Below are 17020 nucleotides of genomic sequence, written 5' to 3' on the forward strand. Positions count from 1 at the left end.
AGAAAATCAGTAAAAATACAACACAAAGAGCAATGAGCTGAAACTCACTGGTGAGTGGGATTTTATACCAACTACACTATGACCTTGGTAAGCCGCTTCAACATCTTTGGGCCTCAGTTTCTTGTCTGTATAATATCATGTGCCCTTTCCTGAGTTTATTGTCTCTCTTCCTCTTGTCCTAGAAGATACTTTGTTCTTCTTGTTCATCACTGGATCCCCAGTGTCTAGAACAATGACAAATGATAAGCAGGTAATAAATACTGATTGTATTTTTGAGGGGTCCTTTTTAAATTCATATAATAACATTTTATAAAAAATTTTAGAAAATAAAGAGAGGTAAGGAAAGAATTTTAAAATTACAATCTCTAGGGATGATTACTGTTAATATTTACATATAATTTTCACTATTTTAGGTATATATACTTTTTAAAAAATATATCTATTTTTATTTATTTGAAAGGACAAGTGAGACAGAGAGAGAGATTGATCTATCATCCACAAGTTCTCTCCCCATATGCTCACAACAGCCAGAACTGGCTGAGCCAGAAGGAAGCCAGGAGTCTGAACTCCATTTAGGTCTCCATGTCAGGGGCAGGGGCTAAAGCACTTGAGACATCATCTGCTGCCTCTCAATATATATTAGCAGGGAGCTGGATCAGAAGCAGAGTAGGGGCCTGTGCTGCGGCACAGTGGGTTAAAGCTCCAACCTGCAGTGCAGCATCCCATATGGGCACTGGTTTGAGTCCCAGCTACTCTTTGCTTTTTGTCTTTGCTCTTTGGTATGGCCTGGGAAAGCAGTGGAAGATGGCCCAAGCCCTTGCACTCACGTGGGAGACCTGGAAGAAGCTCCTGGCTCCTGGCTTCAGATTGGCCCATCTCCAGCCATTGTGGCCATTTGGAGAGTGAACCAGCAGATGGAAGACCTCTCTCTCTCTGTCTCTCCCTCTCTCTGTAACTCTGCCTCTCAAGTAAATAAATAAATCTTAAAAATACTGGGGCCAGCACTGTGGTGTAGCAGGTTAAGCATCCACCTGCAGTGCTGGTATTCCATATGGGCACCAGTTCAAGTCCCAGCTGCTCCACTTCCGATCCAGTGGTCTGCTATGGCCTGGGAAGGCAGTGGAAGACGGCCCAAATCCTTGGGCCCCTGCACCCACATGGGAAACCTGGAAGAAACTCCTGGCTTCAGAATGGCACAGCTCTAACCACTGCGGCCATCTGGGGAGTGAACCAGCAGATAGAAGACCTCACTCTCTGCCTCTGTCTTTCTGTAACTCTGCCTTTCAAATAAATAAATAAATCCTTACCAAAAAAAAAAAAAAAACTAAAGACTTCCTTTTATATTAACACACGGAATCACTGCCTTTGATTTTGCCTTCCAGGGAGAGTTTGTCTCATCTGTTTAGCATCTGTCAGCCCCAACCAAACACACACATACACTGTGTGCACTTATTAAGCCAATAATACCAGGTTATAAAGTTTATTAACCACTAAGGAATCAAAAAAGCTGTGAGTTAAACTATGCTGTATCATCAACTGTAAGGTGCATATTGACATCAGAGTACAATGTAAAACATGGGCATCTCAGGATCAATGAAACAGGGTACTAACTGATGTTTACCTAGTCGGTGAACAGGCTTCTTGAAACACAGGGAAACTTGATTTCTAGCCCTAGAGAAAGGCAGGAGGCCAGCTGCCACCTTGCCTCACTGCCCTTGCTCGTTAACTGAGTTTTCAGAGCCAGTGCTGTGGTGTAGTGGGCTAAGCCTTCGCCTGTGATGCCAGAATCCCACATGGGCACTGGTTTGTGTCCCAGCTGCTCCTCTTCTGATCCAGCTCTCTGTGGTGGCCTGGGAGGGCAGTGGAGGAAGGCCCAAATGTTTGGGCCCCTGCACCCTTGGGAGAGACCCTGAAGAGGCTCCTGGCTTCAGATCGTTGAGTCCCTCTGAAGAGTGAACCAGCAGATGGAAGACTTCTCTCTCTGCCTCTGCCTCTCTGTAACTCTACTTCTCAAATAAATAAATAAAATCTTAAAAAAAAAAAAAAAAAAAAAAAAACCTTGCATTTTCGCCTCTGTTTCTAATGTGGTGACAGAGGACTGCACCTCACAGTCCTCCCTCTCTGCTATCAATGAATCAGTAGCTCCTCCCAGACTCCCCACCCAGGCCACATAAAATCCACCCGAAAGTGCACTTTCCTGCTTACACCACATTTGTCCTGACCAGCCAAGAAGCAAGACACAGCAGGCATTTTGAAGAGCAGCTGCCACGCCCCCTTTCCCTCTCTGCCTTCCATTCCGGCAGGAACTATGAAGTGAGTCTTTAAAAAGATAAAATTACAATGCTGGAGACAACCTGGTTGGGAGCCTGAGATCCTCATGCTGTGAAACTATCAGAGCCGTCCCCTCTGAACCCTTTCCTGGGGAGGACGCATGCAGCATAAAGTGCTAAATCCAGGAGGGGCACTGTCACCAGTGTCAAGCAGCACCACGCTGAGAGGACAAGCAGTGGGCCAGGACCCTGCATTGACTGTGAACAATATATGTCACACGGCAGTCTTTCCACCAAGGGCGATAAATCTCCTGTTCCTTGAAAGGCAATCATGTTGGGAGATTAGTTCTGCTTCCAGCTGATATAAAGAGTATCACACTATACAATCCAGAGAGGGAAGTTGTGTGTGTGTGTTTTGTAAATAAGACCCTCTCAAAAAACAAGAGCCTGGATACCCTCTCAAATCCATTTTCACTGCTTCACTCATGAATAATGCACAGTTGGAGCTTGCTGCCTCCTCTTTACATTCTGTGTGTGTGTGTGTGTGTGTTTGACAGGCAGTTAGACAGTGAGAGAGAGAGAGAGACAAAGGTCTTCCTTTTATGTTGGTTCACCCCCAAAATGGCCACCACGACCAGCGCGCTGCAGCTGGCGCACTGCACCGATCTAAAGCCAGGAGCCAGGTGCCTCCTCCTGGTCTCCCATGCAGGTGCAGGGCCCAAGCACTTGAGCCATCCTCCACTGCCTTCCCGGGCCACAACAGAGAGCTGGACTGGAAGAGGAGCAACTGGGACAGAATCCAGCGCCCCAACTGTGACTAGAACCCAGGGTGCCAGCACCGCAGGCAGAGGATTAGCCAAGTTAGCCGCGGCGCCGGCCGTGTGTTTTTTTAAGATTTATTTATTTTAGGGGCTGGTGCAGTGAGTTAAGCTGCCACTTGTGACACTGGCATCTCATACAGGCACCAGTTTGTGTCCCCACTGCTCCACTTCCCATCCAACTTCCTGCTAATGGCCTAGGAAGGTAGTGGAAGATGGCCCAAGTTCTTGGGCTCATGCACCCGTGTGGGAGACCTAGAAGAAGCTCCTGGCTTCTGGCTTTGGCCTGGGCCAAACCTGGATATTGCAGCCATTTGGGGAATGAACCAGTGGATGGATGGCATCTCTGTCTCTCTCTATCTCTTTCTGTATTTCTGCCTTTCAAACAAAGTATTTATTTCAAAATATTATTTAAAATTATTGTAATTATTTTCAAATAATTGAGGCTAGGTTATTGCATAGTTCCATGCTGTATTTCTCTTTACCCCTGAGGACAGAAGCTCCAGAGAACTCCTTTTGAATAGTTAATTTTGATCAGGTTCCTCCTCTGTTCAAAATGCTGCAATAGCGCCTCACTTCACTCAGGGCAAAAGTCCGAGTCTTGTCAAGTACCCTTGACACCTGATTACTATTGTCTCATGGACATCGTCTCATCATTTCCTACTACTCTCTCCTCATCCAGCAACACCGGATCTTTGATCGTGCCAGATATGCAGGTCCACAGGGCCTTTGCATTGCCTACTCCCTCTGCATTGAATGCTGCTCCCTCAGATAAACAACAGTGAACACATCCCCAAGGCTACCTCCGTCATTTCCTTCAAATCTATGATCCAAAGTCACCTTCTCAAAAAGGCCCAAACTTTCTACCATATTTAAAGTTGAAATCTTCCCTTCCCAATACCTAAAACTTCCAATTCCCCCACCTTTGTTCTATTTTTTTCATACCATTATCACCTGCTGGCACACTATACATTTTACTGTTCATTATTAACTGTCTATTGTGTCTTTCTCAATTAGACCTTAAGTTCTCTAAGAGCAGAGACTCTTACCTGTTTTGTTCTCTGATACATCTTAAGCGAACAGAAAAACATAAGGGGTGCCAAATAAATGTTTGTTGCAGGAGTAAGATATAAAATTCCGAGACTCAAACTAGGCTCAGTATCCCAAGACCAAGGTTAGATGGGGGGGGCCAGCGCCGAGGCGCAGTAGGTTAATCCTCTGCCTGTGGTGCTGGCATCCCATATGGGCGCTAGTTCTAGTCCCGGCCGCTCCACTTCCAGTCCAGCTCTCTGCTATGGTCTGGGAAGCAGTAGAAGATGGCCCAAGTCCTTGGGCTCCTGTACCCACATGAGAGACCAGGAAGAGGCTCCAGGCTCCTGGCTCCTGGCTCCTGGCTTCAGATCGGCGCAACTCCGGCCATTGCGGCCAACTGAGGGGTGATCCAACTTAAGGAAGACCTCTCTCTGTCTCTCCCTCTCACTGTCTGTAATTCTAACTCTCAAATACAATAAATAAAATCTTAAAAAAAAAAAGAAAGAAAGAAAGAAAAAGAAAGAAAGAAAGAAAGAAAGATGAGGGGAAGGACAAAGTGTAAATGATGGTAGCAAACTCTTGTATTTCCCACAGTAACTGGTAAACTCTTGGAAGGTAAGAACTGCATTGTATTCATCCTAATACCCAATGCTGGGGCCAGCGCTGTGGCATAGCGGGTAAAGCTGCTGCCTGCAGTGCCAACATCCCAAATGGGCGCCAGTTCGAGTCCCGGCTGCTCCACTTCCAAGCCAGCTCTCTGCTATTGCCTGGGAAAGCAGTAGAAGATGGCCCAAGTTCTTGGGCCCCTGCACCTACATGGGAGACCCAAAATAAACTCCTGGCTCCTGGCTTCTGATTAGCTCAGCTCTGGCCATTGCGGTCATTTTGGGAATGAACCAGCAAATGGAAGACCTCTCTCTCTGCCTCTGCCTCTCTGTGTAACTCTGACTTTCAAATCAATAAATCTCTAAAAATATATATATATATAGCCAATGCCTTTGCACCTGGTAATTCAGCAAATCACCTGCTGAATGCACAATAAAGCAATATTGCAGAAAACTGTGCCTGGCATATGAGTTTCAATGAATGTGTGGAAAATGGAGGACAGAAAGTGACAAGTAACTTACAGGAGGTACAAAAAGGGAAAGTACAGCGTTGTTAATTTGCCACCACAGGGGCTGGCACTGTGGCATAGCGGGTAAAGCCGTCACCTGCAGTGCTGGCATCCCACATGGGAACTGGCTGCTCCACTTCCCATCCAGCTCTCTGCGTTGGCCTGGGAAAGCAGTAAAAGATGTCCCAAGTCCTTGGGCCCCTGCACCCGTGTGGGAGACCAGAGGAAGCTCCTGGCTCCTAGCTTTGGATCGGCGCAGTTCCAGCCACTGCAGCCAACTGGGGAGTGAACCAGTGGATGGAAGACCTCTCTCTCTCTGCCTCTCCTTCTCTCTCTGTGTAACTCTTTCAAATAAATAAATAAATATTTTTAAAAATAAAATAAATAAATAAATAAATTTTAAAAGTTGTTAGCACAATTTTCCCTATGTATCTCACCAGCTAACTCTATCAATCAACTTTAGTAAGAACAAAGATTGGGGTTGGGGAAGGAGACCAGGAAAGGATGAGAAAGAGAAGTTGAATGAGAAAGGCACAGGAAAATATGAACTTCTATGTTTCTGACCCACAAGAAGTAAAGCTTTTTACTACATGACACAAATATACATTCAAACACACATATTCCATTCATGTATATCTCACCTATGATATTTATACTTGAAATAGAAGTTCATAAAATACTACTAACCCTTACAATGTGCAATGCACTCTAATGTTTTCTATTCTATCCCATTAGACATAAAACAACATAACTCTGGCTGCTACCTACTAAATCAATTTCACAATCCACTAAATTGATTTCATGCCTCCCTAAACTGATTCCATGACTCATCAAGGAGTCTTGACATGTAGTCTGAAAAACAATGGGAAAGCATCTTTTTTGCTCTCATTTTTTTTTTAAGATTTATAAAGGCAGAGTTATGGGGGGGGGGTGAGAAAGAGGGAGAGGGAGAGGCGGGGTGGGGAGAGAAAATATTCCATCTGCTGTTTCATTTTGCAAATGGCTGCAATGGCCAGGGCTGGGCCAGGCTGAAGTCAGAAGTCAGAGATTCAGCCAGGTCTCCCACATGGGTGCAAAGGCCCAAGGAGTTGGGCCACCTTCGGCTGCTTTCTCTGCACATTAGCAAGGAGCTGGATTGGCCATGAAGCAGCCAGGATTTGAATTGGTGCCCACGTGGGATGTCAGCATTGCAGGCAGTGACAACCCATTACACCACAACACAGGCAGCATTTACTCTCATTTTTTCCCCCATTACAAAGAATATTAGTCTTCAGAAAATCTTAAAAGAATTGTGTCTAGACAGGTATTGTGGCACAGCTGTTTCTCTCTTTTTTTTTTTTCCAAGATGTACTTATTTTTTTGAAAGTCAGAGTTATAGAAAGAGAAGGAAAGTCAGAGAGAGAGAGAGAGAGAGAGAGAGAGAGATCGATCTTCCATCCACTGGTTCACTCCCCATATGGCCACAATGTCCGAGGCTGGGCCAGGATGCAGCCAGGAGCCAGAACCGTGCGCCGGGAGTTTCTTCCAGGTCTCTCACGTGGGTAGCAGGAGCCCAAGCACTTGGGCCATCTTCTGTTGCTTTTCCCAGGCCATTAGCAGGGAGCTAGATCAGACGTGGAGCAGCCAGGGCCACTAGGTTGGTGCACTAGGTTAATTCTCTGCCTGCGGCGCTGGCATCCCATATGGGTGCTGGCTCTAGTCTCAGCTGCTCCTCTTCCAATCTAGCTCTCTGCTATGGCTTTGGAAAGCAGTAGAAGATAGCCCAAATCCTTGAGCCCCTGTACCTGCATGGGAAACTGGGAAGAAGCACCTGGCTCCTGGCTTTGGGTTGGCGCAGTTCCAGCTGTTGCAGCCATTTGGGGAGTAAACCAACAAAAGACCTTTCTCTCTCTTTTTCTCTCTCTCTCTCTCTCTCCCTCTCACTGTAACTTTACCTCTGAAATAAATAAATAAAAAATCTTGAGATAGAGAGAGAGAGAGAGAGGTCTGTCATCTGTCGGTTCACTCCCTAAATGGCATCAACAACTGGAGCTGGGCCAATCTGAAGCCAGGAGCGTTTTCTGGGTCTCTCATGTGGGTGCAGGGACCCAAGTACTTGGGCCAACTTCCACTGTTTTCCCAGGCCATTAGCAGGGATCTTGATCAGAAGTAGAGTAGCCAGGACTTGAACCAGTGCCCATATGGGATGCTGGCACCACAGGTGGAGGCTTAACCTTCCACTCCACAGCCCCAGTCCCATAAGTAAATCTTTCAAAACAATCTTGTCTGCTACAGAAACACAAGGGAAACAGAGTAGCAATAAGACATGGTTCTCACCCCACAGAAGGCCAAGGAAAAAGAAACTTGGTCAAACTGCAGAAAAAAGGAATTTAAACAAATTGATTCCTGGAGTGCTTAGAAGAAAGATGGTGACTGGATAACTGGTTCTAACACCAAATATTCTTTAAACTGTATTAGCCACGTGCCCCAGAGCCCTGAGAGCTCCACAGCTCTTGGTTTCCCCAGCTTCTACACCATAGGCCATGGGACCTCCCAATACTGTTTGAAGCTGAAGGAAATTCTTTTACCCAGTACACAGCAGTTAGAAGGCAAAAATGAAAAGAATTATTTGTTCCTAAACTAGAATTCTCCATGTGCTTCACATGGCTATAACGTGGCAGTTCAGCTCATGAGTAACTGTAAGGGTCTGATAATACTTTGTGTAAGTGCTAGATTAAGTCTGCTTTATTTTTTTTATGTATTTGAGAGAAAAAGAGCTCCCATCCACTGGCTCAGTCCCCAAATGCCCACAATGGCCAGCTAGGGCTGGAGCTGGGAACACAATCCAGGTTTCCCACATGGTGGCAAAGGCCCAGTCACCTGAGTCATCACCTGCTGTCTCCCAGGGCCTGCACCTGCAGTAAGCTAGAATCAGATGCCAGGGTACTCCAGTGTGGGATGCAGGTATCCCAACCAGCAACCCAACCACTAGGCCCAACACCCACTCCTAAATGTGTTTTTTAAGAAATATTTGAGGGGCTGGCACTGTGGCTCATTTGGTTGGTCCTCCACCTGAGGTGCCGGCATCCCATGTGGGCACTGGGTTCTGGTTCCAGTTGCTCCTCTTCCAGTCCAGTTCTCTGTTGTGGCCTGGGAGGCCAGTGGAGGATGGCCCAAGTGCTTGGGCCTCTGCACCCACATGGGAGACCAGGAGGAAGCACCTGGCTCCTGGCTTGGGATTGGCGCAGCACTGGCCATGGCGGCCATTTGGTGAGTGAACCAACGGAAGGACGATCTTTCTCTCTGTCTCTCTCTCTCACTGCCTATAACTCTACCTGTCAAATAAATTTAAAAAGAAAAAAAGAAAGAAATATTCATATGAAAGAGAGCTACAGAGAGGCAGGAGCAAAGAGAAAAAGAGAGTCTTTCAAAAACTAGTTCACTCTCCAAATGGCCACAACAGCCCAAAGCTGGGCTAATCCAAAGCCAAGAGCCAGGGACTTCTTCCCCAGTCTCCCACACAGATGCAGGGGCCCAAGAACTTGAGCCATCTTCTACTGTTTTCCCAGGCCACAGCAAAGAGCTGGGTCAGAAGTGGAGCAGCCAGGACTCGAACCAGCTCCTATATGGGATGCTGACATTGCAGGTAGCGGCTTTACCTGCTACAGCACAGTGCTGGCCTCCTAAATGTGTTTTTAAAAGCTAATATCTGGGGTCTGGTGCTATGGCATAGTAGGTTAAGCCTCCACCTGCAGCACCGGCATCCTATATGGGCTCTGGTTCCTGTCCCATTTATTCCTCTTCCAATCCAACTCTCTGCTAATGGCCTGGGAAAGAAGCGGAGGATGGCCCAAGTGTTTGGGCTCATGCACCCACATGGGACCCAAAAGAAGCTCCTGGCTCTTGTCTTTGGAACAGCCCAGCTCTGGCTATTGCAGCCATTTGGGGAGTAAACCAGCAGATAAAAAGACTTCTCTCTGTCCCTCCCTCTCTCTGTTTGTAATTCTGCCTCTCAAATAAACAAATAAAGCTTAAAAAAAAATAAAGCTAACATCTGGGATCGGCACTTAGCCCAGGAATTAAAACGCCCACGTCCCACAGTGGAGTGCCAGGGTTCAATTTTGGGCTTTGGCTCCCAATTCTGGCTCCCTACTAATCCTGATCCTGAGTGGCAGCAGTGATGGCTCAAGTAATTGGACTGTACCCACATGAGACTGGATTGAGTTCCCGGCTCCTGGCTCTGTCCCTGGCCCAATTCTGGCTATTGCAGGCATTTGGGTAGTAAGTGAGAAGACAGGAGTGCTCTCTCCCTGCCTCTCAAAAACAACCTTTCTTTTTTTAAGGGAAAAAAAGCTAATACCTGGGGTCTGTGCTGTGGCATAGCTGGTAAAGCCACTACCTTCTGTACCAGCATCCCATAAGGTCACTGGTTTGAATCCCGGCTACTCCACTACGAATCCAGCTCTCTGCTATGGCCTGGGACAGCAGTAGAAAATGGCCCAAGTCCTTGGGTTCCTGCACCCACATGGGAGACCTAGAAGAAGCTCCTGGTTCCTGGCTTTGGATTGGCACAGCTCCAGCCATTGCAGCCATTTGGGGAGTGAACCAGTGGATGGAAGACCTCTCTCTTTCTCTCTCTCTGCCTCTCTCTATGTAACTTCATCTTTCAAATAAATAAATCTTAAAAAAAAAAAAAAAAAGCTGGCCGGCGCCGCAGCTCACTAGGCTAATCCTCTGCCTTGCGACGCCGGCACACCGGGTTCTAGTCCCGGTCAGGGCACCGATCCTGTCCCGGTTGCCCCTCTTCCAGGCCAGATCTCTGCTGTGGCCAGGGAGTGCAGTGGAGGATGGCCCAAGTCCTTGGGCCCTGCACCCCATGGGAGACCAGGAGAAGCACCTGGCTCCTGCCATCGGATCAGCGCGGTGCGCCGGCCACAGCGCGCCTACCGCGGCGGCCATTGGAGGGTGAACCAATGGCAAAAGGAAGACCTTTCTCTCTGTCTCTCTCACTGTCCACTCTGCCTGTCAAAAATTAAAAAAAAAAAAAAAAAAGCTTATTTTTACCAACCTAGTCCAATACTAGGTGAAAAAGCCAAGGAAATATTCCCAGGACCCTACACAGTGTCTACCACATGGTAACTCTTCAACAAACATTGGTTCACTGATGAATTAAAAAATAAAATCAAGCAGAAGAAATAAGAATGGTAATAAATAATATACTAATGTAAGGCTCTAAAGAGAATACAGGCCGGCGCCGTGGCTCAACAGGCTAATCCTCCGCCTTGCGGCGCCGGCACACCGGGTTCTAGTCCCGGTCGGGGCACCGATCCTGTCCCGGTTGCCCCTCTTCCAGGCCAGATCTCTGCTGTGGCCAGGGAGTGCAGTGGAGGATGGCCCAAGTCCTTGGGCCCTGCACCCCATGGGAGACCAGGAGAAGCACCTGGCTCCTGCCATCGGATCAGCGCGGTGCGCCGGCCACAGCGCGCCTACCGCGGCGGCCATTGGAGGGTGAACCAATGGCAAAAGGAAGACCTTTCTCTCTGTCTCTCTCACTGTCCACTCTGCCTGTCAAAAATTAAAAAAAAAAAAAAAAAAAGCTAATTTTTACCAACCTAGTCCAATACTAGGTGAAAAAGCCAAGGAAATATTCCCAGGACCCTACACAGTGTCTACCACATGGTAACTCTTCAACAAACATTGGTTCACTGATGAATTAAAAAATAAAATCAAGCAGAAGAAATAAGAATGGTAATAAATAATATACTAATGTAAGGCTCTAAAGAGAATACAGGCCGGCGCCGTGGCTCAACAGGCTAATCCTCCGCCTTGCGGCGCCGGCACACCGGGTTCTAGTCCCGGTCGGGGCACCGATCCTGTCCCGGTTGCCCCTCTTCCAGGCCAGCTCTCTGCTGTGGCCAGGGAGTGCAGTGGAGGATGGCCCAAGTGTTTGGGCCCTGCACCCCAGGGGAGACCAGGAGAAGCACCTGGCTCCTGCCATCGGAACAGCGCGGTGCGCCGGCCGCAGCGCGCTACCGCGGTGGCCATTGGAGGGTGAACCAACGGCAAAAGGAAGACATTTCTCTCTGTCTCTCTCTCACTGTCCACTCTGCCTGTCAAAAAAATAAATAAATAAATAAATAAAATAAAGAGAATACAGGAAGATGCTAATTGCTATGACTGAGAGAATCAAGAAAATCGAGAATGACAGAAATACTAAATGACTTAGTTTTTTAGGAAATCAATGACAAGGGGGGAAAAACACTTAAGAGGGGCTGGTATTGTGGTATAGTGGGTTAAGCCACCGATTTTGATGGTGACAACCTATATTAGAAAGCCAATTTGAGTCTCAGCTACTCAGCTTCTGATCCAGCTTCCTACTAATGTGCCTGGGAGGCAGCAGATAATGGCCCACAAACTTGAGTCCCTGCCATTCATGTAAAAACCCAGATGTAGCTCCCGATTCTTGGCTTTTTTTTTTTTTAAAGATTTATTTATTTATTTAAAAGATGGAATTACAGAGAGGCAGAGAGAGAAAGAGAGGTCTTCCACCCACTGGTTCACTCCCCAAATGGCCACAATGGCTGGGGCTGGGCCAATCTGAAGCCAGAAGGCAAGAGTTTCTTCCAAGTCTCCCACGTTGGTGCAGAAGCCCAAGCACTTGGGCCATCTTCTACTGCTTTCCCAGGCCATAGCAGAGACTGGATAGGAAGTGGAGCAGCCAGGACTAGAACCGGTGCCCATATGGGACGCCGGCACTGCAGACAGTCTGCTTTACCGGCTATGTCACAACACCAGACCCAGGCTCTTGGCTTTGGCCTAGCCCAGACCCGGCTGTTGTGGCCATTTAGAGAGTAACCCAGTGAACGGAAAAGCTCCTCTCTCTCCTTCTCTCCTTCTCTCTCTCTCTCTTCCTTTCAAATAAATAAATAAATCTTAAGCAAACAAACATGGGGGCTGGAGCTGAGGCACAGTGGGTTGAGACTTCACCTGCAGTGCTGACATCCCATATGAGTGGCAGTTCAAATCCCAGCTGCTACACTTCCAATCCAGCTCCCTGCTAATGCACCTGGGAAAGCAGCAGAGCATGGCCCAAATCCTTGAGCCTCTGCCACTGACATAGGAGACCCAGAAGAAGCACCTGGCTCCTGGCTCTGGCTTAGCCCAGCTCTAGCTGATGTGGCCATTTGGGAAGTGAACCAGCAGATGCAAGATCTTTCTGTTTCTCATTCTCTTCCTTTCTCTGTAATTCTGTCTTTCAAATGAATCTTACAAAAAAAGTTGATATACCAAACAAATGAATGTATGGAATATGCTTAGATCTTGATTTTAATAAACTAAATGCAAAGAAAACATTTAAGAGACACTTGAGGAAGTTTAATGATTGGATATTTGATGATATGCAGGTATTCATGTTAATGTTTTAGCTATGATAATCGTTTTATGCCTTGTTAAGAACTTTTATCTTTCAAAGATGTATATTGAAATATATACAGTTAGAATAACAGTATGACTAGAATTTGTTTTAAAACAACACAGTAGAGGATAGCGTTGAGCAGCCATCTACCTGAGACATTGTCATCCAATATGAACACCAATTTGAGTCCAAGCTGCTCCACTTCTGATCCAGTTCCCTGTTAATGCTCCTGAGAATGCATCAGAGAATGGTCCAAGTGCTTGGTCCCCTGCCACCCACATGGCTGACCTGGATGGAGTTACAGGCTCCTGACTTCACCACTGCAGCCATTTGGGGAGTGAACCAACGGAAACGAAGATTTTTCTTTCTCTCTCTCTCCCGCTTTCCCTGTAACTCTGCCTTTCAGATAAATAAATCTTAAAATAATAATAATAATAACAACAATAACAACAACAACAATACAGTAGGCCAAGAAGGTAAAGATGAAGCACAAAGAGGCTTGCAGGCTGGCAAAACATGATTGGCCATGTGGGAAAAATTACTGAAGCTGAATAGTACCTGGTATATTATTCTCCCTGCTTATATATGTGTTTATACATGTGTGCAAAGTTTTTCACAATTAAAAGTTTGAGGGGAAGGTGTCTCATTCTGTTTTAGAGTACCTGAGCCCAACGGCCATCTCTGACTCCTAACTCCAGCTTCCTGCTAATTCAGACCCTGGGAAATATCAGTGATGGCTCACGTAATCAGGTTCCTGCTGCCCACATGGGAGACCCGGATTGAGTCGCCATCTCCCTTTCAGCCTTCATGGCCCATGAGGGCATTTGGGAGCAAATCAATAGATGGGAACCCTCATTCCCCTGTCTCATTCATTCATTCATTCTCTCTCTTTCTCTCTCAATAAATTAAAAAAATCTTTTTGACTTCTGAAAAATTGTTATAAAAGCCTTGAGAGGGGTCAGCAAGTGGAACAGCAGGTTTAACCACTGCTTGCAATGCTGGCATCCCATATGAGTGATGGTTCTAGTCCCAGCTGCTCCACTTCTGATTCAGCTTCTTGCTAATGCACCTGGGAATGCAGCAGAAGATAGTCCAAATGCTTGGGCCCCTGCCACACACACAGGAGCTCCATATGGAGTCCATGGCTCCTGGCTTCAACCTGGTCCAGACCTGGCAGTTGCAGCCATTTGAAGAAGTGAACCAGCAGATAGAGATCTTTGTCTCTCCCACTCTCTCTCTGTAATTCTGCATTTCAAATCAATAATCTTCTTTTAAGGCCTTTAGAGATTATTTATAAGGAAAATCTATTGCAGCGCATATAACTAAGAACAAAATGGGCAATACAGAAACTAGATAAATGACATTTGGACATTTAATAGAAATCAGTTCTATCATTTCTTTTTTAAAAACTTTTTTTTAAAGTTTTTTCTATCTATTGGTTTACTCTCCAGATGTCCACAACAGGCTGGGCTGAAGTAGGAAGCTGGAAACTAACCAAGTATTCCATGAGGGTGCAGGAACCCAATTACTTGAGCTATCACTGCTGCCTCTCAGGGGCTGCATTAGTAGGAAGCTGGAGTCAAGAGCTGGAGCTAGGCCAGCTACTCTGATTAGGATGAAAGCATCGTAGCTGGCATCTTAAACACTAGGCCAAGTGCCTGCCCACACAATTTCTTCACCCTAACTAGATTATAGTTACTTCAGAATCTGAAGGGCAAATTGCTTCTGTTAATAAGAAAATTAAAACAAAATATAATTCTGAGTACAAAAGGCTGTCACTGAAGAAAAGATACAGACTAAGTTAACGATGGAAATCTACTTTAAATTTATAATCAAGAGTGCACTCATTTGAAGAGTACCCAGTGGGCTACTTCTGTGAATGTATTATACTCATATTTATATGATTAATTTACCATAACAAGATTGTAAAGCCGCTGAAAAGCAGAAACAATGTTATTTAGTAATTTTCCCATAGTTACAAATTTGAGATATGACTCAAATGTAATATTTTGGGCCAGTATTATGGCATAGAGGGTAAAGTCACCACCTGTAACACCAATATCCCACATGAGTGCCAGTTTTGAGTTTCAGCTGCTCTACTTCCTTCCTTTGTTTGTTTGTTTGTTTAAAGATTTGTTTATTTATTTGAAAGGCAGAGTTACAGAGAGGCAGAAGCAGAGAGAGAAGGAGAGAGAGGTCTTTCATCTTCTGGTTCACTCTCCAAATGACTGCAATAGCCGGAGGTGGGCCATGCTGAAGTCAGGAGTCAAAAGCATATTGTGCAGGGGCCCAAAGACTTGGGTCTTCTATTGCTTTTCCAGGCCACAGCAGAGAGCTGGATTGGAGGGAAAGCAGCCAGGACTTGAACTGATGCCCTTATGGGATGCTAGTATTGCAGGTAGCAGCTCTTCTTCCAGGTCTCCCAAGTAGATGCAGGGGCCCAAGGATTTGAGCCATCTTTCACTGTTTTCCCAGGCCACGGCAGAGAGCTGGATCAGAAGTGGAGCTGCTGGGACTTGAACTGGCACCCATATGGAATATCGGCACTGCAGGCGGCAGCTTTACCTGCTACGCCACAGCACCGGCTCCTGCTCTACTTCTGGTCTAGCTCCCTGCTAATGGCCCAGGAAAGCAGCAGATGGTCCAAGTGTTTAGGCCCCTGACACTGACATGGGAGACCCAGATGAAGCTCCCAGCTCCTGGCTTTGGCCTGGCCCAGCCCTGGCCATTGCTGCCATTTGGGGAATGAACCATCTTTCATCTGGAATCTCTCTCTCTCTCTCTCTCTCTCTCTCTCACTATCTGCCTTTTCCTCTTTCTCTGTAATTCTGCCTTTCAAATAAATCTTTTTTTATAAGGAATGTTTCAAATTTAATAAACACATAAAAACCTGCATACAAGTTTTATAGTAGTTTAGTATTAAAGGTACCAACTTACCAACTTCACTGAGTAGACAGAAACATTAAACAAAATTTTCCTCCAAATCAAGTAAGATCTTTACGCTTTATCACATTTAATACTAACACAGCATCACAGAGTAAGGGTACAAAAACTGAAGTTAAAAATAAAAACAGGGAAGAAACTCCATCTATTTAATGAGGAAACAAAAGCATTTCCACTTTTGCCAAGAACAAATATGCCTGCTATCACTGTTACTGTTCAACACTGTTCTAAAATTATTAGCTAAATCAACAAGAAATGGAAAAAGAATTTAGCATATACCAAAAGGGCAGGTACAATTACCACTTTCTATAAGACTTCCAATCTGAACAATCTAAGAGACTCTGAAGAAAATTCATCAGTCCTTCTAAGAAGATTTAGTTTGCTGGTATATTTATAAAAGACAAAGAAGAGCTGTTACTGCGGCATAACAGGTAAAGCTGCCACTCGCAGTGCTGGTATCCAATATGGGCATGGGTCCCAGTCCCGGCTGCTCCACTTCTAATCCAGCTCCCTGCTAATGGCCTGGGAAAGCAGCAGAAGATGGCCCAAGCCCTTAGACCCCTGCCCCCATGTAGGACACCTGGATGAAGCTCCTGGCTTTGGCATGGCCCACCCCTGGCCATTGCAGCCATTTAGGGCATGATCCTACATATGGAGGATCTCTCTCTCTCTCTGTCTCTCTGTTTCTCTCTCTCTGCCTCTCCTTCTCTGTAACACTGACTTTAAAAAGATAAAGACACACAGTTTCAGAGCCGGCACTATGTAGTGCAGCAGGTTGAAGCCCTGGCCTCCAGTGCCAGCATCCCATATGGGTGCCGGTTTGAGTCCTGGCTGCTCCATTTCTTTTCTTTTCTTTTTTTTCTTTTTTTTTTTTTTTCTTTTTCTTTTTTTTTTTTTTTTGACAGGCAGAGTTAGTGAGAGACAGAGAGATAGAGAGAAAGGTCTTCCTTACGCTGATTCACTCCCCAAATGGCCACCACGGCCGGCGCTGCACCGATCTGAAGCCAGGAGCCAGGTGCCTCCTCCTGGTCTCCCATGCAGGTGCAGGGCCCAAGCACTTGGGCCATCCTCCACTGCACTCCCGGGCCATAGCAGAGAGCTGGCCTGGAAGAGGAGCAACCGGGACAGGACCGGCGCCCCAACCGGGACTAGAACCTGGTGTGCCGGCGCCGCAGGCGGAGGATTAACCTATTCAGCAGTGACGCTGGCTGCTCCATTTCTGATCAACTCCCTGCTAATGCACCTAGGAAGGCAGCAGAGGATGGCCCAAGTCCTTAGGCTTTTGCCACCCATGTGGGAAACCTGGACGAAGCTCCTGGCTCCTGGTTTCAGATAGGCGCAGCTCTGGCCGTTGCAACCATCTGGGGAGCGAATCAACAGATGAAAGACCTCTCTCTCTGTCTCTACCTGTCTCTGTAACTCTACCTTTCAAATAAATAAAAATAAACCT

The 17020-nt window shown here is 46.3% G+C and overlaps 1 protein-coding gene across 1 annotated transcript in view; it reads right to left on the reverse strand.

Moving 5' to 3' along the window:
* Window positions 1–17020, reverse strand: part of HSDL2 (hydroxysteroid dehydrogenase like 2) — an 89292-nt gene that overhangs the window by 33120 nt on the left and 39152 nt on the right. The window lies entirely within an intron of this gene.

This window comes from Lepus europaeus, chromosome 12 (genome assembly GCF_033115175.1).
Source record: "Lepus europaeus isolate LE1 chromosome 12, mLepTim1.pri, whole genome shotgun sequence".
NCBI classification, from domain to species: domain Eukaryota; kingdom Metazoa; phylum Chordata; class Mammalia; order Lagomorpha; family Leporidae; genus Lepus; species Lepus europaeus.